Source organism: Hylobates moloch, unplaced genomic scaffold (assembly GCF_009828535.3).
Source record: "Hylobates moloch isolate HMO894 unplaced genomic scaffold, HMol_V3 SCAFFOLD_8, whole genome shotgun sequence".
Lineage (NCBI taxonomy): Eukaryota > Metazoa > Chordata > Mammalia > Primates > Hylobatidae > Hylobates > Hylobates moloch.
The window spans coordinates 10,793,147-10,815,837 of record NW_026652283.1 but is presented as its reverse complement, the minus strand read 5'-3'; the positions used below and the strand labels follow the sequence as shown (position 1 = coordinate 10,815,837).

Here is a 22,691-nt window from a genome sequence, read left to right as displayed (position 1 = left end):
CCGAGACTGCACCTCAGCACTCCAGCCCGGCGACAGAGCGAGACTCTGTCTCAAAAAAAAAAAAAAAAAAAATGTTTTGTTTGTCTTCAAGTGCTTACTGTTACAAATAATGCTGCAAGGTATAGCTTTTCATCTTTGCTCACATTTTCTATTGTTTCCTGAGAAATGATGCCTGAGAGTGGAATTACTGGGTATGAATATTTTTGAAATTGTTATATATGCTTTGAATTCACTTTAATCTATGATTCTGGAATTGATTTATATCATCACTGGAAATATATCTTAGATAAAAATGGCTAAGAGTTTGAATAATATAGATAAAAAGCCCATCCTCAGGAAAACGCTGGGGTTTTTGCCCATCACTGTGAGTACCCAAAGAAGACTTGAAAGGCCAGATGAGCAGATTTTAGAGTGGACGCCAGATCACTTCGGGGCTATGGCATTATCCTTGTTTTGATTTCAATGATGAAACTCAATGAAATAGGATCAGAGATGGAATGAAGCAACAAAAGGCTGCGACTTGTTGAAATGAAAGATTTGGGAAAAGGAGCAGAGGAGAAGCGCCATTCATTATGAAGAACATCTGTGAAGGGGTCAAGATGCCACTCCCCAAAGTACACCACTTTAACCTTAAGATCATTTTGAGCTGAAGGCAATGAAGATGAAGCAGACACAAGAAAAACTCTCAGCCAGGTGCAGTGGCTCACGCCTGTAATCCCAGCACTTTGGGAGGCCGAGATGGGTGGATCATCTGAGGTCAGGAGTTCAAGACCAGCCTGGCCAACATGGTGAAACCCGCCCATCTCTACTAAAAATACAAAAATGAGCTGGGCATGGTGGCGGGTGCCTGTAATCTCAGCTACTCAGGAGGCTGAGGCAGGAGAATCACTTGAACCTGGGTGGCAGAGGTTGCAGTGAGCCGAGATTGTGCCACTGCACTCCAGCCTGGGCAACAGAGCGAGACTTTGCCTCAAAAAAAAAAAAAAAAAAGAAAAGAAAAAAAGAGAAACTCTCTGCTCCCCACGTCTGCCTACCACGGACAACAGCAAGATTCTCAATCACTGGAGACAACTCTGGCCCCCCCCCCCGCCTTTTTTTTTTGAGACGGAGTGTCGCTGTCGCCCAGGCTGGAGTGCAGTGGCACGATCTCTGCTCTTAAGCAGCCCAGAGATGGCACTGGAGGAACCTACATAACCAACCTCACTAAGGCAATCTTTATCTTCCATTACTTTTCCCATCTACTTACCTTCCCACAGTTTGCCACCTCCAGAAGCCTAAAGCTCTTTCCCTTTGTCTTGTCACTTGTTTTTTTTTTTTTTTTTTTTGAGGTGGAGTCTCACTCTGTCGCCCAGCCTGGAGTGCAGTGGTGCGATCTCTGCTCACTGCAACCTCCGCCTCCCGGGTTCAAGCGATTCTCCTGTCTCAGCCTCCAGAGTAGCTTAGATTACAGGTGCATGCCATCATGCCCAGCTGATTTTTGTGTTTTTAGTAGAGGCAGGGTTTCTCCATGCTGGCCAGGCTGGTCTCAAACTCCTGACTTCTAGTGATCCGCCTGCCTCGGCCTCCCAAAGTGCTGAGATTACAAGCGTGAGCCACTGCACCCGGCCTGTCTTGTCACTTCTTTACAAATTTATTTATTTTTTTAAAAAGTGCTCTATAAGCCCAAGTTCTGACCACTCCCTTGAGTTACTCATCACTGAGCGATCCTGTGTGTATGCATGTGTTAATAATAAACTTCTGTTTGTTTTTCTTTTGTTAATCTATCTTATGTCAGTCTAATTTGCAGGGCCCCAGCCAAAAAACCTAGGAAGGTAGAGGAAAAATCAATTTTCTTCTCCCCTATACCTGGAAGAAGATCCTCTAATTTGTGGTTTGAGTGAAGACTAAATAATAGAAGGATTGAAGTGATAGTGCTGTGTTGCTGTAACTGGCCTGGCCAGAGACGAGATGGAAGACGTTCTTAGTACAGAGATCACATCCTGCACCAAGGCAGGAGGTCATTGTGATAGGAGATCTGACTACCATGACTTCCATGGAAGACTCCTGATAAGCAAAGGTCATTTCGCACTTGATGCTGATATCATCTCTTAAGTCAAAGGAAGCCACGGTGATAAACATTGTTCTATCCTTGTGTTTGGCTGACAAAGAGGCACTGGTTGGTCTCATAGAAGCAATGGGAACCTTGGAGAAAGAATGTTCATCTTACTGTAAAATTGGAGATGGCTGAGAGAGAATTCTGAGCCTAGTTGGGCAAAATTTTTAGAGTAAAGATAGGCATGCTGTCATGGCCATGGCTCCAAAGAGCCCTAACAATAATAGTTCTTATTTTACTGATTCCATGCCAATTATTAACTCAGCTGTGTAGTAGGTGCTACAGTTATGCCCATTTTACAGATGAAGTAACTGAGATACAAAAGAGTTAAGTAGGTGGGATATGGTGGCTCACACCTGGAATCTCAGCACTTTTGGGAAGCAGATTGCGTGAGGCCAGGTGTTTGAGACTAGCCTGGGTAACATAATGAGGCCCCATCTCTACAAAAAAAGAAAAAAAAAATCAAAAAAATTAGCCAGGTATGGTACTGCATGCCTGTAGTCCCATACTCTGGAGGCTGAGGTGGGAGGATCACTTGAGCCCAGGAGTTCAAGGCTGCAGTGATCAAACCACTGCACTCCAGCCTGGGTAACAGAACTGTCTCAAAAAACAAACAGGCCACAGATGGTGGCTCATGCCTGTAATCCTAGCACTTTGGGAGGCTGAGGCAGGTGGATCGCTTGAGGTCAGTTTCATGCGCGTCCCTGTGAAGAGACACAGGCTTTGTGTGGCAACATGGCTGTTTATTTCACCTGGGTGCAGGGGGGCTGAGTCTGAAAAGAGAGTCAGCGAAGGGAGATGGGGTGGGGCCGTTTTATAGGATTTGGGTAGGTAAAGGAAAAAGGGGGGTTGTTCTCTGGCAGGCAGGAGTGGGGGTCACAAGGTACTCAGTGGGGGAGCTTTTGAGCCAGGATGAGCCAGGAGAAGGAATTTCACAAGACAATGTCATCAGTTAAGGCAGGAACAGGCCATTTTCACTTCTTTTGTGGTAGAATGTTAGAGAACAGCCTGGCCAACCCCGTCTGAAACCCCGTCTCTACTGAAAATACAAAATTAGCCAAGTGTGGTGGCACATGGCTGTAATCCCAGCTACTTGGGAGGCTGAGGCAGGAGAATCGCTTGAACCTGGGAGGCGGAGGTTGCAGTGAGCCGACATCGTGCCACTGCACTCCAGCCTGGGCAACAGAGACTCTGTCTCAAAAAAAAAAAAAAAAAAAGTCTGGGCACAGTGACTCACGCCTGTAATCCCAGCACTTTGGGAGGCCGAGGCGGGCAGATCACCTGAGGTCGAGAGTTTGAGAACAGCCTGGCCAACGTGGTGAAACCTCATCGCTACTAAAAACACAACAAAATTTAGCTGGGTGTGATGGCGCACACCTGTAGTCCCAGCTACTCGGGGAGGCTGAGGCAGAAGAATTGCTTGAACACAGGAGGCGGAGGTTGCAGCGAGCCAAGATGGAGCCACTGTACTGCAGCCTGGACAACAGAGACTCCATCACAAAAAAAAAAAAGAAAGAAAGAAAAGAAAAACAAACAAACAAAAGACTTAAGTAGAATTGCCCAGGGTCACAGAAGAACATGAGGCAAAGCTGGAATTTGAGGGAGCCCAGGCAGTCTGTCTTTAAAGCCCATGATGCTAACCACTAAACCTGACCATCTTCTTCACATGGTTCAGATGCAGCCCAGTTTGTTGATGTTCTTCACCTCTTTTCTGGACTTGCTATTACTGCTTTTTGACTTTGGTGAAGGGAAAAATGGAAAGATTTGCAATGGGCAAAGAGATTAGTGGATATCCTTTCAATGGAATGTTAGAGCCTTTGGGGATTATCTGATTTTATAGAGATATGCTTATTTATTTGCTTTTGATTATGCTATTTTACAACTCCTTAGAAACAAGTTAACATATAGAAAACTGATAGTAATGCAAATAATTCCTTGCATATTAAAATGCAAATAGTCTCCCATGGAATGCCATTGTTTATTATCCTGTAGATATTAACCAGTTTTTCCAGTTTTGCCTGTTTGTAAATTTATTTCTGTATTTCTTTTTTTTTTTTTTTTTTTTTTGAGAGGGAGTCTCGCCGTCACCCAGGCTGGAGTGCAGTGGTGCGTTCTCGGCTCACTGCAAGCTCCGCCTCCCGGGTTCACACCGTTCTCCTGCCTCAGCCTCCCGAGTAGCTGGGACTACAGGCGCCCACCACCATGCCCGGTTAATTTTTGTATTTTTAGTAGAGATGGGGTTTCACCGTGTGAGCCAGGATGGTCTTGATCTCTTGACCTCGTGATCCGCCCGCCTCGGCCTCCCAAAGTGCTGGGATTACAGGCGTGAGCCACTGCGCCCGGCCTGGTATTTCTTATCTGACTATAAATGTGTGGTAGTTGGAGTTTTCTCCTTTGAGCTGGTTTTAATATTTTGCTGGCTTCAGTTAAATGAGTTAAATAAAATATCTGCCACATGTTCTTTTATATCATGTGAGAGTCATGATTTTCCCCTTAAAAAATAGTCTTTAACGTTGGTTAAATCACTTAAATTATCTGGATCTCAGGTCCCCTTCAGGCTCTTTGATTGCATGCTTAATTGATTGAGATGCATCTAGCTAGAGATCTCAAGGTTCTGTTATTGATTGTGTTTTGTTTTTGTTTTGAGATGGAGTTTCGCTCTTGTCGTCCAGGCTGGAGTGCAGTGGCGCAATCTCGGCTCACTGCAACCTCCGAGGTCTTCCAGGTTTAAGCGATTTTCCTGCCTCAGCCTCCTGAGTAGCTGGGATTACAGGCGCCTACCACCATGCCCAGCTAACTTTTGTATTTTAGTAGAGACAGGGTTTCACCATGTTGGTCAGGCTGGTCTCAAACTCCTGACCTCAGTTGATCCACCCACCTCAGCCTCCCAAAGTGCTGGGATTACGAGTGAGCATGAGCCACCGTGCGCAGCCTATTGACTGTGTTTTAATCAATGGCTCAGTTATTTACAGATAACACAGGTAACAACAGAGCGTAGTATTTAGGGCTCAGGCTCCTCAGGCACAGTCTTGGAGTCAAATTCTGATTCTGCTTCTTACTATAGATGAGGGGTTTAGGGAGTGATCTGGAGAAAGAAGCAAAAAGGATACTTGATTGCCAGGCTAAAAAGGAAGCTCTTGGGTAAGCTCGCACTTTAAATGTATACAAATACTGCCCACAGGAGATGTTAAGGAAAAATTTACTCTTGACACTTGTTAAAAGGGTAAGGCAGATTTTATCCGGGACTGTCGCAATTGGTGTAGGGACCACTGCAATAGGGTCTTGTAGTCAGGGAGAGAAACTGGGCTCAACTCTGAATGCAGCAGAGGCAAGTGGGGATTTGTAACCAAGGAGTCAGGTGGGGTCAGTGGGTGGAAAATTACTAAGGGGAAACATTGGGAGTCAGGGGATTCTGGCTAAGTTGACCTACTGCTATTTTTGCTGAAGACCAGGCAGGGTGATCAGACATCGCCTGGGGGATGATGAGGGATGAGGAATTTGATCAGATTTTGAGGGTGATCAGATATTGGGGGTGGGGGCATGCCCAAGGATGGGGCCTAATTGGGCTCAGAGGAGCCTGACTAAAGTTTGGTCAAGGACAGTCTTTGTCAGTGGCTATGAAAACACGAATATGAAAGGGTGTCATAGGCCTGAAATAAGAGCACTGGACTGAACGGAGCTTCCTGAAAATGTTAATGACGGAAGAAGGGATTTTTCTGGTTTATTCTCAACAACAGAAGGCAGAGACCAGGCAGAACCGCTGAGTCCATTTGACTTCTGTATTCTCTACCAAGGAAAACAGTCTCAGTTGGAAATGACTGAGAGAAGTTGAAGTGTTCTGCCTGTGAGGAGAGGGCACAGGTGTGTTTTGCAGCTGTAAGTGAACTCGGGCCCAGAGTAGGGAGACCTAGGGCCATCACTGAGTGGTATCCGAGGACTGCAGGTGGCTTGCACTGTTTCAGCAAGTTGGCGGGTCTCAAAAACCCTGCATTGATGTTAATTCCTGCAAAATCTGAAACTGGAGTATTAAATGGATGATTTATGAACCGTTAGAATGGTGAGTTTCTTGTGTTCCTGGAGAGTAGATCAGCACAAACGAATCCCATCTCCCACGGATCAGGGGTGTCTTTGATGAAGTGCACGTTCACTCTAGCGAGGCTTCTGACAACAATCTCATGAGATGCATGTGAACGAGTTGGAGAATTGCTGGCTAGATGAAATTGTAATTACAAAACTTTTCAGATGGTTTCCCACGTATGTGCACTTGAATTGTGTGTGGATGGAATGAGGGTCTTGACCTTTCTGCATTGTTTACTTTTCCATCTCCTCTCTTTTCTAGATGTGTGAGTGGGAGCAAATTGTTCAACCTCTCCAGCCCTCAATATTTTGTGAAAAATGCCTCAATCTCTAACTGTTTATGACTCTGAGTAATTGGTTCATACACACCTGGAGGGATGTCATTTTCCTCTGAATTCTCTCCCTGATTCTGTTTCATCATTTTTCTTTTTTCTTTTTTTTTTGAGATGGAGTCTCACTCTGTCACCCAAGCTGGAGTCCAGTGGTGTGAGCTCAGGTCACTGCAACCTCTACCTCCTGGGTTCAAGCGATTCTCCTGCCTCCGCCCCCTGAGTAGCTGGGACTGCAGGCACGTGCCACCACGCCCGGCTAATTTTGTATTTTTAGTAGAGACGGGGTTTCACCATGTTGGCCAGGCTGGTCTCGACCTCCTGACCTTGTGATCTGCCCGCCTCGGCCTCCCAAAGTGCTGGGATTATAGGCATGAACCACCACGCCCGGCCTGTTTCATCATTTTTCATGATTGACTTAGATAATAAGTGTGTAGAAGATGTGAGGATGCTGCAGAGAACATAGATAAAAGTTCAGGCCCTGGAGTCAGATAATCCTAGGTATGAATCTTGGGTCAGTCCCTTCCTAATTGGATTTTTTTTTTTTTTGAGATGGCGTCTCACTGTGTCGCCCAGGCTGGAGTGCAGTGGCACGATCTTGGCTCACTGCAACCTCCACCTCCTGGGCTCAAGCAATTCTCCTGCCTCAGCCTCCCAAGTAGCTGGGATTACAGGCACCTGCCACCATGCCTGGCTAATTTTTTGTATTTTTAGTAGATATGGGGTTTCTTCATGTTGGCCCGGCTGGTCTCTAACTCCTGACTTCAGGTGATCCCCCCGCCTTGGCCTTCCAAAGTGCTGGGATTACAGGCATGAGCTACCGTGCCCAGCCCCTAATTGGATTTTGAGCAAGCTTCTTAACTTCACTAGACTTGGTTTCCTATCCTATTAAGTGAGAATAATAATAATATTTAACTTTCTGTAAAGACTAAATGATTATAAGAGGTATTACATTAAACAAACAAACACGTAGCAGGGTGTCTGGCACAAAGTCAGGGCCCCCATAACGGTCAACTGTTTTTGTTTATGTTATTACTAAGCTGGGAGAGGCGACATTAGGTAACATACCATGTTTCAAAATTATTGTAGGGTGAAACTATGAGCTAAAACCTAGAATTTTATAGGGTTCAATGTAAAACCCAACATTTAGGTTGAACTGATCAGCCGCACGTGAACAGAATGGGAGAGACCTGGCTTAAGAGTGGCTCATGTCAAAGGCATTTAGGGGTTTTTAGGTGATTGTCAGTTCCACTTCAGTATGCGGTGGCTTCCAAGGAAGCCAAAGTCGTCTGAGGCTGAGTTAGTGAGAACGCAAAAGAAGTTATAGTGCTGGCTGGGCGCGGTGGCTCACGCCTGTAATCCCAGCACTTTGGGAGGCCAAGGCGGGTGGATCAGCTGAGGTTGGAAGTTTGAGACCAGCCTAACCAACATGAAGAAACCCCATGTCTACTAAAAATACAAAATTAGCCGGGTGAGGTGGTGCATGCCTGTAATTCCAGCTACTCGGGAGGCTGAGGCAGGAGAATCGCTTGAACCCAGGAGGCGGAGGTTGTGGTGAGCTGAGATTGTGCCATTGCACTCCAGCCTGGGCAACAAGAGCGAAACTTCGTCTCAAAAAAAAAAAAAAAAAAAGAAGTTATGGTGCCATTGTAACCTTGTCCTGGTGCAGACTGTGTCCCCTGAGCTGTGTTCAGCCCTGCCCTTGTGTTTTTCGAGGAAGAAAATCAGGGAGTGAGACTACTTGCCTTCAAATCCCAGCTCTGCTATTAGATTAGCCCTATGGACTTGGGCAAGTTATTTAACCTTTCTGTGCCTCAGCTTTCTAATTTGTAAAATGAGAATAATAAAAATTGTATCCATCTCACAGGGCTGTTATGAGGATTCAGTAGGATGTAAATGTAAATATGTAAGGTGTTTCCAAAGGTGTTTGGCTCACCCACATGCTAGAGAAATGGTGGTGGTTGTGCTGGTGGTACCATCATCATCATCATTCTAAGGACATTGTCCATGTCCCCGAGGGACCTGATCAGAATGGTGATGGGTGCTGCCTCAGTGAAACAAGAATACTGAATTTATGAACCATCTTGCTCTTCTACTACCCCTGCCGCAAACACACACCTCACTCCCTTGATATGGGCAGGCTTCTCACTTTTAGGCTTTGGCCTAAGTTGGAATGCTCAAATGTACACTCCTTTTGGTCTCTATCACTAAACTTTAGAAATCATCTCGTTCAGGGCTCTCATTTTAGATATACTCAAGGTCAAATAGAAACTAAGAAACCAAGGTCCTGATCTAGCAATCCCACTTCTGGATATTTATCCAAAGGCATTGAAATCAGTATGTTGAAGAGACACCTGAACTCCCATGTTCATTGCAACACGATTTACAACAGCCAAGATATGGAATCAATCTAGGTGTCCATCAACAGATGAATGAATAAAGAAAATGTCGTATATATACACAATAGAATACTATTCAGCCTTAAATAGGGGTGAAATCCTGTGATTTGGGACAACATGGATGAATCTGGAGGACATTACACTAAGTGAAATAAGCCAGGCACAGAAAGACAAATATTGCATGATCTCACTCATAGGTAGAATCTGAGAAAGTTGATCTCATAGAAGTAGAGAGTACAATGGTGGTTACCAGGGACTGGGGTTGGAGGGGTGGTTGGGAAAAGCAGAGAGGTTGGTCAAAGGCTACACAACTTCAGTTAGACAAGAGGAATAAGCTTTACTGATCAATTGCACAGCATGGTAACTATAATAAGTAATAATGCATTATACATTTCAAAATTGCTAAAAGTAGACCTTAAATGTTTTTACTGCAAAAAAATGGTAAGTTTGTGGGGTGATGGATTTACTAATTAGCCTGATTTAATCATTCCACATTGTAAACCTGTATCAAAACATCAAATTTTACTCCATAAACATATATCATTACTACTTGTTAATGAAAAATAAAAATAAAATGAAAAACAAAGGAAAAAGAAAAAAACCTCAAAAAAGGAAAGGAAAACAAGGTCCTCAGCCCTGTCCTGTTTTCTTTCCACTCACCATCCACCTCCTTCTCACATCTGATTGTTGAAGTCTTTCCAACTCCAACTCAATTCCACTTCTTAGAGCCTTTCCAGTTCCCCCAAGGTAAGCTGGGCTACTCTTTCCTCATGCCTATACCACTGTAATTTGTGTGTAGCTATATTACAGTACTTACGGTCTTTGTTTTAGTGTCCATCATCTATGCCTCTCTCTTCACCCTGTTTGCCTAAAGAGCAAGGAGATAATATTCACTTTAGGGTCCCACTTGGCACAAGCATGGTGCTTTGCATATATTAGACACTCATGAAATGCTCATTGAATTGGGTATTAAGATTGTGTAACGTGGACTATTTATCTTAGAAGAGAGAAGATTTAGGAGGAATGGAATTGACTCTCATGGAAGGATTCGGTTCAGCTACCTAGCGCCAAAGAGCAGAATGGGGACCGGGGGCTGAAAGTCACCAGGGGGCAAATTTGATCCGGCTGTGTGGGGCGGATTCTTCCCAGTGACAATCATTTAATGAGGAGATAGGTGCCTCATGAGAGGTGAGTTAAGGTATTCAAACAGAGGCAGGATGGCCACTGTCAGGAGTGGAGTAGAGGGGAACCCTCGGGATTCCCTGTATATGAGCTGAGTTTCAACATCACTAGAAACCTCGGTGATGTTTTAGGGTCACACGTAGCTACAGACTACAGCAGATGCATGGGGTACCTGATGTGCGAACAGGGTTGAGACAGGCCTAGCACTGCCCAGTAGACCTGAGTCTGGCTTAGGTTCATTCTTGGCTCTTGGTAGTCTAGTCTGCAAGAAGCTGTACTCACAAAAAGCCAGCTCCTTTTCCCACCATCTCTATTTATTAAGCCCTCCCTCACTCTTACACACCCTGCTCACTGCTGTCTGGTGCCCCTACAAGGTCAATTTCACGCTAAACTTTACTACAGTGAAAAGTCCTGAGTTTCATCTAAAAGCATTTGAGGTGTCTCAAGTTAAATTCTAAAACCTTTCAGTTTAGCTTCAGTTTATGGTGCCATTCAACCCTTATCAAGCACTTCCCCCAAAAGGTCCTAAATCCATCTCTTATGCAAGCTTCCACGGGCTGCATGAGGCCCAGGATGGCTTTGAATGCAGCCCAACACAAATTCATAAACTTCCTTAAAACATTGTGAGATTTATGCATGGCCATTCTTTTTTCTTTTCTTTTCTTTCTTTCTTTTTTTTTCTCATCAGCTATTATTAGTGTTAGTATGTTTTATGTGTGGCCCAAGATAATTATTCTTCCAATGTGGTCCAAGGAAGCCAAAAGATTATAAATAGGCTCTTAGACTCGAAGCTATAGTTTTTATAGTTCTTCTGTCTATTCTATTTCCTTCTCAGATTATGGGTCTCACTATTCCTTTTCAATTTGGGTTCCAGGTCTACTCCTATAAGCTTCTGGCTAAAACCTTTCTGTTTTTGCAGACTGCTCACTAATGAGTAGGTCCCCCTTGGCATTTTGCTCTTAGGATCTGGTTTTCCATATTTTTGAGGCTCTTTCAAGACTCCTGTCCAGCCTTTGCATGCCAGGGCATTGGTCGTGGCCTCCTATTGAACCCACCTCCTCCCAAGTCCATCTAGGTCTCTTTACAACACAGTTTTGCTCCCTACCCTTGCTTGGCCCTGAGTATTTCTGCCCATCTGGCCTCATTCCTCAGGTTCTTGCTCAGGGAGCTCAGTAGAGTATCTGCCACATATCAGCCTGATACACGGATTGTCTCCCAAGCATCTTCCTTCACACATTAAATTTTAGGAAGTATCAAACTTAAGAGTGGACTCTATTTCAAAAGCACATTTATAAGGAACTTATATAGCACTCACATTTTCCCCTTGGAGTAACGTTCTTCTAGGTGGTTAGTTCTGCCAGGGGAGCCCAGGGGAGCCCATTTAGCCTCTCGGATGAAGTGAAAGCCCTGGAACCTTAGACTCTTTGGGAGGAATAATAGTGGATAGAATACGACTGCAGTGTAGAACGGTGTTTCTACGGGAAACTATTTTCAGAGTTCCGCCTTGGATTGCTGGGATTCCTTTTTTTTTTTTTTTTTTTTTTTAGATGGAGTCTTGCTCTGTCGCCCAGGCCAGAGTGCATTGGCATGATCTCGGCTCACTGCAACCTCTGCCTCCTGGGTTGAAGCGATTCTCCTGCTTCAGCCTCCTGAATAGCTGGGGCTACAGGCGCTTGCCACCAGGTCCGGCTAATTTTTGTATTTTTAGTAGAGACGGGTTTTCACCATATTGCCAGTTTGGTCTCAAACTCCTGACCTCGTGATGCACCCGCCTTGGCCTCCCAAAGTGTTGGGATTACAGGCGTGAGCCATCGTGCCTGGTGCTGGGATTCCTTTAACTGTCTGCAGTGAGACTGGGCAGCCCCTACCCCCATATTAAAAGAAAAGAAAAAAACACACCCTGCAATGTATTGAGGAATCACTGCATACCGGGCAGTGTAAACTCATTATCAGTCATGTCGCTTCATCCTCACATAAACGCTGTGAGGTTGCACTGCTGATATCCATATTTTACTAATAAAGATATGGAGCTGAAGAGACTGCTCTCAGTGGCTTTGGACAGGGATTCTCATAAATTCTGGGTGGGTGCTAGGAAAGGAACAAGGAGTCTAGAACATTGAAAAGGTGAGCAGAGAGTCAGAGATGGAACAGAAAATGGAATAAAGATTGGGGCAGAGGCAGCCTGGTGCAGGGTAGGACATTTGTAGACATTATAGAGAGTCGACCCTTGAACAAGACGGATTTGAACTGCACAGGTTCACTTATACACAGGTTTTTTCCAGTAAAAGCTGCACTGAGTGTGCCTGCCTCTCCTGCCTTCCCTTTTACTTCCTCCGCCTTTTCTGCCTCTGCCACCCAGAGACAGCAAGAATAAGCCCTCTGCTTCCTCCGCAGCCTACTCAGTGTGAAGACAGTAAGGAAAACCTTCATGAAGCTCCACTTGCACTTAACGAAGAGGAAATATTTTTCTTCCTCATGATTTTCTTAATAATATTTTCTTTGCTTTGGCTTACTTTATTGTAAGAATACATTATATAATTCATACACGAAATAGGAGTTAACTGACTATGTTATCAGCAAGGCTTCCCAGTCAACTGCAGGCTCTTGGTAGTTAAGTTCAGTAGAATATTGAGCAGACATCAGGCTGACTCCTTTTTTGGGAATCAAAAGTTATACACGCATTTTTGACGACGTGGGGGTCAGCATCCCTAACCCCACATTGTTCAAGGGTCAGCTGTGTTCCCTTCCCTGTGACCTGTCTTTTGGCAAAGGGAAACTCAGATCCTGTTGTAGGGTCTTTGAAACAATGGACAATGGCCACGGTGGCCCATGAGAGGGAAACATATTTACATGGCAGTGCTGGGGATTCAGTTCCCACAAAGAGGAGATTTCCAGGAATTTCCACAACACACACACAGACACACACAGACACACACACACACACACACACACACACAGAGACACATACACACACACACACACAGGCACAGACACATGCACAGATACACAGACACACACAGGCACACAGAGACACACACACAGAGACAAACATACACACAGACACACACACAGACACACAGAGAGACACAGATACATGGACATACACACACACAGAGACACACACAAACACACACACAGACACACACAGACACATACATAGATAGACACACACAGACACACACAGGCGCACACACAGGGAGACACAGACACACAGAGGCACACACAAACACGCACAGACACACAGGCACACACACACAGACACACACAGAGGCACACAGACACACACAGAGGCACACATTTGCAATGTTTCCCCTTCTTCCTAACTCTCATTTCCCCCTCACTTGGATGAAGCAGGTAGAGTGGGGGAGTGGGCAAGAGTTACTGCAGTAAGAAGAGAAAGTCGCAGTAGGTATTTTTAGTCCTGGAGGTGGTCAAGGATGGTAGTAGAGTCCTTCAACCACCCCAGCTTTTCACCTACTCTGCCCCATATTCATGCCTGTTGCCGCATAACTTCACAGTGCCCTCCCACCATGCAGGAATGACCTGCCCTGTCCCCTGGTTCTGGGATCAGTCATATGACTTGCTTTTGTCATTAGTGTGTAAAAGCCATGACTCAAATTCGGGCTGGAGAGAGGTTTGTCCACTAGAACTTGTTTTCTTCTTCCCTTTCCCTTTCTGTTTCCTTTCCTTTCCCTGTCCTGTCCTGTCCTGTCCTGTCCTGTCCTGTCCTGTCCTGTCCTGTCGTGTCCTGTCCTGTCCTGTCCTGTCCTGTCTTGTCTCGTCTCACTCCGTTACCCAGGGTGGAGTGCAGGAGTGCAGTGGTGTGATTTTTTTTTTTTTGAGATGGAGTCTCGCTTTGTCGCCCAGGCTAGAGTGCAGTGGCGCGATCTCGGCTCACTGCAACCTCTGTCTCCCGGGTTCAAGCAATTCTCCTGTCTCAGCCTCCTAGGACTACAGGCGCACGCCACCATGTCTGGCTAATTTTTGTATTTTTAGTAGAGATGAGGTTTCACCATATTGGTCAGGCTGGTCTTAAATTCCTGACTTCAGGTGATCCACCAGCCTCAGCCTCCCAAAGTGCTGGGATTACAGGCGTGAGCCACTGCACCCAGCCAGTGGTGCCGTCTTGGCTCACTGCAACATTTGCCTCCTGGGCTCAGGCGATTCTCATGCCTCAGCCACACGAATAGTTGGGATTACAGCCGTGCGCCACCACGCCTGGCTAAGGTTTTGTATTTTTAGTAAAGGTGGGTTTTCACCAAGTTGGCCAGACTGGTCTCGGACTCCTGACTTCAAGTGATCCACCTGCTTTGGCCTCCCAAAGTGTTGAGATTACAGGCGTGAGCCACCGTGCCCAGGCTAGAGCTTGTTTTCTCGGGCACCTCAGCTATGGCCATTAGAACATGCCCAGGCCAGCCTGCTGAGGATGACAGATAAAAGAAACAGAATCAAATTCTCAAGTTGACCTAGAGGAACCCAGCCTAGATCAGCAGCACACACGAGTGAGGCCAGCTGAGTTCAGCAGAGCCACCTGGTCTGTATCAGCAGAACCCTGCCAACTTATGAAATATAAATTTAGTTTTGTATGTGTATGCCCTGAATTTGTTTTTAAAAATTAACTTTTAATTTTGAGATAATTGTAGATTCACATGCAGTTGTAAGAAATAATCAAGATCCTGTGTACCCTTTACCCATTTTTTTTCCAATGGTAACAGTATAATAGCACAGTGTTATAATCAGGATATTGACATTGCTACTGTCAAGATACAGAACATTTTCGTTACCATTAAGTTCCCTCATCTTGTCATTTTATAGCCACAGCCCGTGACCTCCTGCTCCTACCCCCTCCATAACTCCTGACAACCACTAATCAACTCTTCATTTCTAGAATTTTGTCATTTCAAAAACATTATGGAAATGAAATGAAATCATACATGGGTAACCTTTTGAGATTGGCTTTTTTTTTTTTTGAGACAGAGTCTCACCCTGTTGCCCTGGCTGGAGTGCAGTGGTGCGATCTCGGCTCACTGCAAGCTTCGGCTCACTGCAATCTCCACCTCCCGTGTTCACACCATTCTCCTGCCTCAGCCACCCGAGTAGCTGGGACTACAGGCACCCGCCACCGCACCCAGCTAATTTTTTTGTATTTTTAGTAGAGACGGGGTTTCACCACGTTAGCCAGGATGGTCTCGATCTCCTGACCTCGTGATCTGCCCGCCTTGGCCTCCCAAAGTGCTGGGATTACAGGTGTGAGCCACCGCGCCCGGCCAAGATTGGCTTTTTTCCCACGCAGCCTCATCCTCTGGAGATTCATCTAGGTTGTTGTGTTTATCAAAAGTTTGTTCCTTTTTACTGTTGAATAACATCGCATAGAATGTACCACATTTTGTCTAAGCAGTCACCTATTGAAGGACATCTAGATTGCTTCTAGTTTTGAGCTCCTGTGAATATAGCTGCTATAAACATTTGTGCACAAACTTTTGTGTGACTACAAGTCTTCATTTCTCTGAGATAAATACCCAGGAGCTCAATTGCTGGGTCATATGGCAGTTGCATGTTTAGTTTTCTAAGAAACTTCCAAACGCCACCATTTTACATTCTCACCAGCATCATATGAGTGATCTAGTTTCTCTGCATCCTTCTCAGAATTGGGTGTTGTCACTATTTTTCATCTTAGCCATCCTGATAGATATGTAGTAATATTGCATAGTGGTTTCAACTTGCATTTCACCAATGGCTTATGCTGTTGAACATATTTTCACGTGCTTATTTGTCATCTGTATATTTTCTGTGTTAAAACGTCTCTTCATGTTTTGTCCATTTTCTAATTGGATTGTTTGCTTTCTTATTAATTTTTGAGAGTTCTTTATATATTCCAGATACTAATCCTTTGTTGGATATATGGTTTGCAAATATTTTCTTCCCACTCTGTAGTTTATCTTTTCATTCCCTTAACAAGATTTTTTACGGAACATGACCAGTTTCTATATCTTTCCTTTTATGAACTGTGCTTTTGGTGTCAAGTCTAAGAACTCTTTCACATGGCATTCTCCATATGTGAAAAAAACACAACACTCAGCCTCCCGAGTAGCTCAGACTACAGGCACCCGCCACCACACCCGGCTAATTTTTTGTATTTTTAGTAGAGATGGGGTTTCACCGTGTTAGCCAGGATGGTCTCGATCTCCTGACCTCGTGATCCGCCCACCTCGGCCTCCCAAAGTGCTGGGATTACAGGCTTCAGCCACCGCGCCCGGCCACCTCATTCTAGATCTTGACTATTTTATCTTATTTTTTTTCTAAGTGTTTTATGGCTTTACATTTTACATTTAAGTTCATGATCCATTTTGAGTTAATTTTTGCTTGAGGTGTGAGGCTTAGGTTGAGGTTCATTATTTCCGGCAATAGATACGCAATTACTCCAGCATCTTATGTTGAAAGCCTATTTCTCCTTTGTTGAGTTGCTTTTGCACCTTGTTAAAAATCAGTTGGGCATATTTATGTGGATCTGCTTCTGGATTCTTTATTCTGTTCCATTGACCTGTGTGTCTGTCTCTCCACCAATATCACACAGTTTTGATTAATGACCTATATAATATGTCTTGAAGTCAGATAGACTGAGTTACCTCCCACTTTTTTTCTTCTTTTTCAAAATTGTTTTGAAGTCCAGCTCCTTTGCCTTTTCATTTAAATTTTAGGATAAGCTTGTTTATATCTATTTTTAAAACTTCCTGGGATTTTGATAGGAATTATATTAAGCCTTCATATCAATTTGGGAGAATTTACACCTTTATTATTTTGAATCTTCTAGTCATAAACACAGTATGTCTCTCCCTTTATTTAGATATTTTTATTTCTTTCATCGGCATAGCATAGTCTTCAGCATAAAATCCCTGGATATGTTTTATTAGATTGACACCTAGGTGTTCCCTTCTTTTTGAGTGATTGCAAATGATATTATATTTTAAATTTTGATGTCTGCATGTCCATTGCTAGTATACAGAAATACAATTGGTTTTTGTATGTTTATCTTATATCCTGCAACTTTACTGAACTCAGTACTAAGAGTTTGTTTTTCTTGTATACTCCTTGGAATTTTCCGTATATAGATAATAATATCTTCCTTTTTATTCTCCCTCACCCCATCTTTTTGTCTTACTGCACTGGGTAAAACTTTCACTACTATGTTGAATAAGAATGTAAGTGTGAATACACTTGTCTTATTCTTGATTTTAAGGGAAAAATATTCAGACTTTCACCATCAGGTATAATGTTGCTGTAGGATTTTTATAGGAGCTTTTTACTAAGTGGATGAATTTCTTTTCTATTGATAATTTTCTGACAGTTTTTTAAAAATCATGAATGACTGTTGAATTTTGTCAAATACTTTTTCCACATCAATTGATATGATCATGTGATTTTTCTTCTGTAGCTTGTTAATATGGTTGATTACATTTATTGATTTTCCAACATTGGACTAGCTCTGCCTCCCTATAATAAGCCCCACTTGGTCAAGATGTATAATTCTTTTTACATACTGCTGAATTTTATTTACTAATTTTTTTTTCAGGATTTTCATGTCTATTTTCAAGATAGTATTGATCTGTAGTTTTCTGACTTTTTTTTTTTTTTTTTTTTGGTAGTTTTCTGCCTTCATCTGGTCTTGGTAGAAATAAAACCAATTATGAAGATACCATGGGTTGAGTGTGTGTGTTCTTTCTAAAGTTCATGTTGAAACCTAATCCCCATTATGGTAGTGTTAACAGATGAGGCCTTTTAGGAAGTTATTAAGTCATGAGGGAGAGCCCTCATGAATGGATTAGTGCCTTATGAAAGGTCTGGAGGAAACTAGCTAGACCCTTTTTGCCCTTCTGTCCTTCCGCCATGTGATGATACAGCATTTATTCTCTCAGGAGGATGCAACAAGGTGCCATGTTGAAGCAGAGATAGCAGCCCTCAACAGACTCCAAACCTGCTGGTGCCCTGGTCTTGGACTTCCCAGCTTCCAGAACTGTGAGAAAAAACTTATATTGCTTATAAATGATGCAGTCTCAGGTATTTTGTTATAGCAGCGTAAATGAACTAAGAATCTCCTCCTTATCTATATTCTGGAAGAGATTGTGTAGAATTGGTGTTAATTCTTTAAACATTTGGTAGAGTTATCTAGTGAAAGCATTTAGGTCTGGAAATTTTTTGGGGAGGGAATTTCAAAATTATGAATTAAATTTTCTTAATAGTTATAGGGCTATTCAAATGATCTATTTCATATTGGGCTGGGCACTTTGGCTCATGCTTGTAATCCCAGCACTTTGGGAGGCCAAGTGTGCATTCTGATGTGCATTAGAATGTATATGGTCTATCTTGGTGTGTGTTGAGTGTGCATTCTGATGTATATTAGAATGTATATGGTCTATCTTGGTGTATATTCAGTCTGTATTCTGATGTGTATTAGAATGTACATTCTGCTATTGTGTCCGCTGTTTTACAAATGTCAATTAGGTTCTGTTGGTTGATGGTGTTGTTTTTCTACAGCCTTGCTGATTTTTGGTCTACTTGTTCTATCAATTGTTTAGAGAGGAGTGTTGGAGCCTCCAACTATAATTGTGGATTTGTCTATTTCTACTATCAGTTCTATCACTTTTTGCATCATATATTTTGCAGATCTGTTGTTTGACACACACACAGTTAGTATTGTTAATACTTCCTGGTGGATTGACCCTTTGATCATCATGTAATCTCCCTCTCTGTCTCTAGCAATTTTCTTTGCTCTGAAGTGTACTTTAGCTTGATATTAATATAGCCATTTCTGTTTTCCTTTTTTTTTTTTTGAGACAGTCTCGCTCTGTTGCCTAAGCTGGAATACAATGGTGCGATCTCTGCTCACTGCAACCTCTGCCTCCAGGGTTCAAGCAATTGTCTTGCTTTGGTCTCCTGAGTAGCTGGGATTACAGGCGCCCATAACCATGCCCAGCTTTTGTATTTTTAGTAGAGATGGGGGTTTCACCATGTTGGCCAGGCTGGTATTGAACTCCTGACCTCAAGTGATCCACCCTCCTCAGCCTCCCAAAGTGCTGGGATTACAGGCGTAAGCCACCGTGCCTGGCCACAGATGGTATTTTCTCTGGTGTTCTCACATGGTGGAAAAGGTGGAAGAGCAGAAGGGATAAACACTGCGCCCTCATGTGGCAGAAGAGATGGAAGGGCAATGGGCCTGGCTAGTTCCTTCCAGCCCTTTTATAAAGGCACTAAACCCATTCACATGAGGGTGGCGGCCTCATGACCTAATCACCTTCCAAATGCCCCACCTTCTAATACCATTGCTTTGGGGTTTAAGTTTCAACATATGAATTTTGAAGGACACATACATTCAAATGGCACCAGGTCACTAAAAATCACCGGGAAGTAGAAGGGAAGTACTTCACAGTTTGCTTTCAGATAAATGTCAGAAAATTGGCTTTACTACAATAAAATAATGTGTAGTATAAAGAACTAACAGTGCATAGATATGCAAAAGGTTTATCAATAACTACTAAACCCCAAATGCTATGTTTTAAGACAATGGGGACTTGGAGAAACATAGTAGAATCCAGTATATTCATTCAACAAAGTATGTTTAGTTTGGATTACTGGTTCATACCTGGAAATTACTATAATTTCTTTCTTTTTGTTTGTTTTTTTGGCCTGTTCTCTGTGAACCTAAAAATTGCTGTGATTTTGTTTGGTTACTTTGAAAGATTATGTGCTCTGAAATTATACAGACCTGGTTCTGGTCTCAGCTGTAAGGTGCAGACAATTTCTTTAACTTCTCTGCAGCTCTTTCCTCATCTGCATGGGTATTTTAGAGGTTATTGTCAGGACTAACTGTGATTCTGTATTTAAAACTTCTGCACTAATTATCAGAGAAATACATGTTAAAACCACAATGAGCTATCACCTCATACCTGTTGCAATGCTGTTATCAAAAAGATGAAAGATAACAAATGCTAGCGAGGTTGTGGAGAATAGGGAAGCCTTGTGCACTGCTGGTGGGAATGTAAATTAACACAGCCATTGCGGAAAACAGTATGGAGGTTCCTTAAAAAATTAAAAATAGTACTACCATATGATCTAGCAATCCCACTCCTGGGTATATATATCCAAAGGAAATAAAATCGGTATGTTGAAGAGCTATCTGTACTGCCATGTTCGTTGCAGCGCTATTCACAATAGCCAAGATTTGAAACCAACTAAGTGTTCATCAATGGATGGATGGATAAAGAAAATGGGATTGGATAAAGAAAATACACCATGGAATACTATTCAGTCTTTTAAAAAGGAGGACATCCTGTTGCTTGTGACACAGATAAACCCAAAGGACATTACGCTAAGTGAAATAAGTCAGGCACAGAAAGACAAATACTGCATGATCTCACATGTGGACTCTTAAAAAGTTGAACTCATAGAAGTAGAGAGTAGAATAGGGGTTACCAGGGCTTTCAGGCTTGTTGGGGGGCAGTTGGGGAGATGGTCAAAAAACATAAAATTTCAGTTAGACAAGAGGAATAGATGTTCAAGAGATCTGTTGTACAACATTGCAACTATAGTTAATAACATATATTTTTGAAAATCGCTGAGAGATTTTAAGTCACCCCCAAAATGATAACTTTGTGAGCACATGCATATGTAATTAGCTTTATTTAACCATTCCACGATGTATACATATTTCATAACATGTTGTCCATGACAAATATACATAATAAAATAAAAAAGTCCTGGCACGGAGCTGGCATTTCTGAAGTGTTAATTCCTTGTAATGCCATTTCTCAAATCGAGATTCTACCTGCACGTACATACCACAGGCTTCCATCTTTACTCTGTTTTAGTTCATGAGAGCTAGAGTTACCCTCAAGATCTTCTAGTCTGTTGGTTCCCAAACTGGGATTCCTCAGCTGTCAGGGCCTAAGAAAGTTGTAACTAGGGTCTATGGGTTAGTTTCAACATGCTGAAATCCCAACAAAAATCATTCATGGGTGGGAGACCAGGTTGCCTTTCTCTGTGATATGGACTCACTGTGCTAACTCTGGTTGCATCATGATCAGAAGGCCTGCCTGACATTTATATGTCTGATTCCTCAAGACAGAACGCTTATTAAGCTCCTATTTTAGAGATGCATTTTGGTGGGCAACATCTTTCAGAAACACGCAATTTATGGGAAAAAATAGTAAAGAAGTTAACGAGTCTGGGGCATTGAGATCCACAAAGTTTAAGTAACTTCCCAAGGTCACACAGCAAGTCGGTAGCAGTGCCAGGACCAGAACTGATTTCTCCTGACCCCTCATAGCCTGCGTGTTCCACTCCTTGCCGTGCCATCCAGACTACCTTCTTTTCCACCTGGGTCCTTCGTGTCTATCAAATATCACCTTGGAAACAGGCTTTTAGTCAGGATGTTGTAGTGTCAGGGGCAACTGAAGTCTCCTCTACACTAGGACCCTAGGAATCTTGGGAAGGGAGAAGGTATTTCTGACCATTTATTATGATTTGTAAGTTCAGCCAGAAATTTTTCTTCTGCTTCCTTTCTCAGTTAGGGAAATGTGTGCTTTAGAAGATTTTAAATGTTTGGTTACTTAAGAGAGAAAGAAAACTCTGTTGCTTGTTCATATTACTTGTGTTTTTTTCCATGCAAAGACAGGAGGTTTTCAGCCAAGGCAAATCAGAGTGGCTGACATTCCCACGGGAAAGTGGGCCGGGCGTGAGAACAGGATGTGTACCTGTCTGGAAGCTGGAGCCTTTGATGTACATCCACAAGAGCCCCGGAAGGAAGCTGTTTTGATAAGCTGTGGTCACCAGGTGGCGCTACACACACGCTGTCAAGTCCAACAGTTTTTCAGACCTTCAGGATTTTTCCAGATTTACCGAAGCAGGAAAAAAACAAGAAAAACAAAACGGGTCCAGTACTTCAGCTCAGAATAGTTGAGTTGAAAAGAGGTGGCAAACCCCCCAGACAGCTTGCCCTCTTCAATCGTGTGGCAGAGAATCCACTTGGTGCCCTTTGGATTCTTTGAGTAAATGTGGAGCTGGCTGGCTCCTCAAGGGAGTGTGGCATCAGGACGTGGCTGGTTCCGGCTGCAAGAAAGTCCCGGTTATTCTGCGAGGGCAAAAGAGCTCCAGCTTTAGGGCTTCAGCAGAGGCGGTCGCTAGGGCTCACCAGTCCTTTACTTCGGACCAGTCTGACCTTAAGGGGAAAGGCAATTTCCTTTCTGTATGGGGAACTCATTTCCTTTGTTGCTTTCCTTATTTTCCTCCCAGGGTCCTTTAATTCCAGCCTGGTTGGGGCCTGGGAGGAGGGGATGGGTGAGGTGTCAACCAGCAGTGCCCTTTCTTCCTTCTCGCTCCGCCCCCAGGCAACACCCTCCAGCACCCAAGCCTACCCCCTTCCTCCAACGGAAAAATGCACACGGCATATCCGTGTCTGTCCACATGCTGGATTTCCCGGCCAGTTCTGATGTGAAATATCTTGAAAGTTTGCTTTCAAGGGGCCACTTTGTATTAAAAGAGGATTAAAAAATAAACAAAATCCCATACTTCCAATCTGAAAGTCTTTTCTTGGTACCATAAAAAAACTGAGCTATCAGC

The 22,691-nt window shown here is 43.4% G+C and overlaps 1 protein-coding gene across 6 annotated transcripts in view; it reads right to left on the bottom strand.

The window, feature by feature from the left end:
* Positions 1-22,364, bottom strand: part of BCL2L14 (BCL2 like 14) — a 53,935-nt gene extending 31,571 nt beyond the window's left edge. For 2 of the 6 annotated variants that reach the window (XM_058442460.1, XM_058442462.1), the window contains exons 1-2: positions 21,827-22,362; positions 9,715-9,765 (exon numbers count right to left, since the gene is read on the bottom strand). The gene's annotated coding sequence lies outside the window, so the exon portion shown is untranslated. Of the gene's footprint in view, positions 1-9,714; positions 9,766-11,394; positions 11,528-21,826 lie in introns of those variants that run through there. The other 4 variants (XM_058442461.1, XM_032159645.2, XM_058442463.1 and 1 more) reach the window with 3 other exon arrangements.
* Positions 22,365-22,691: the final 327 nt, after the last annotated feature.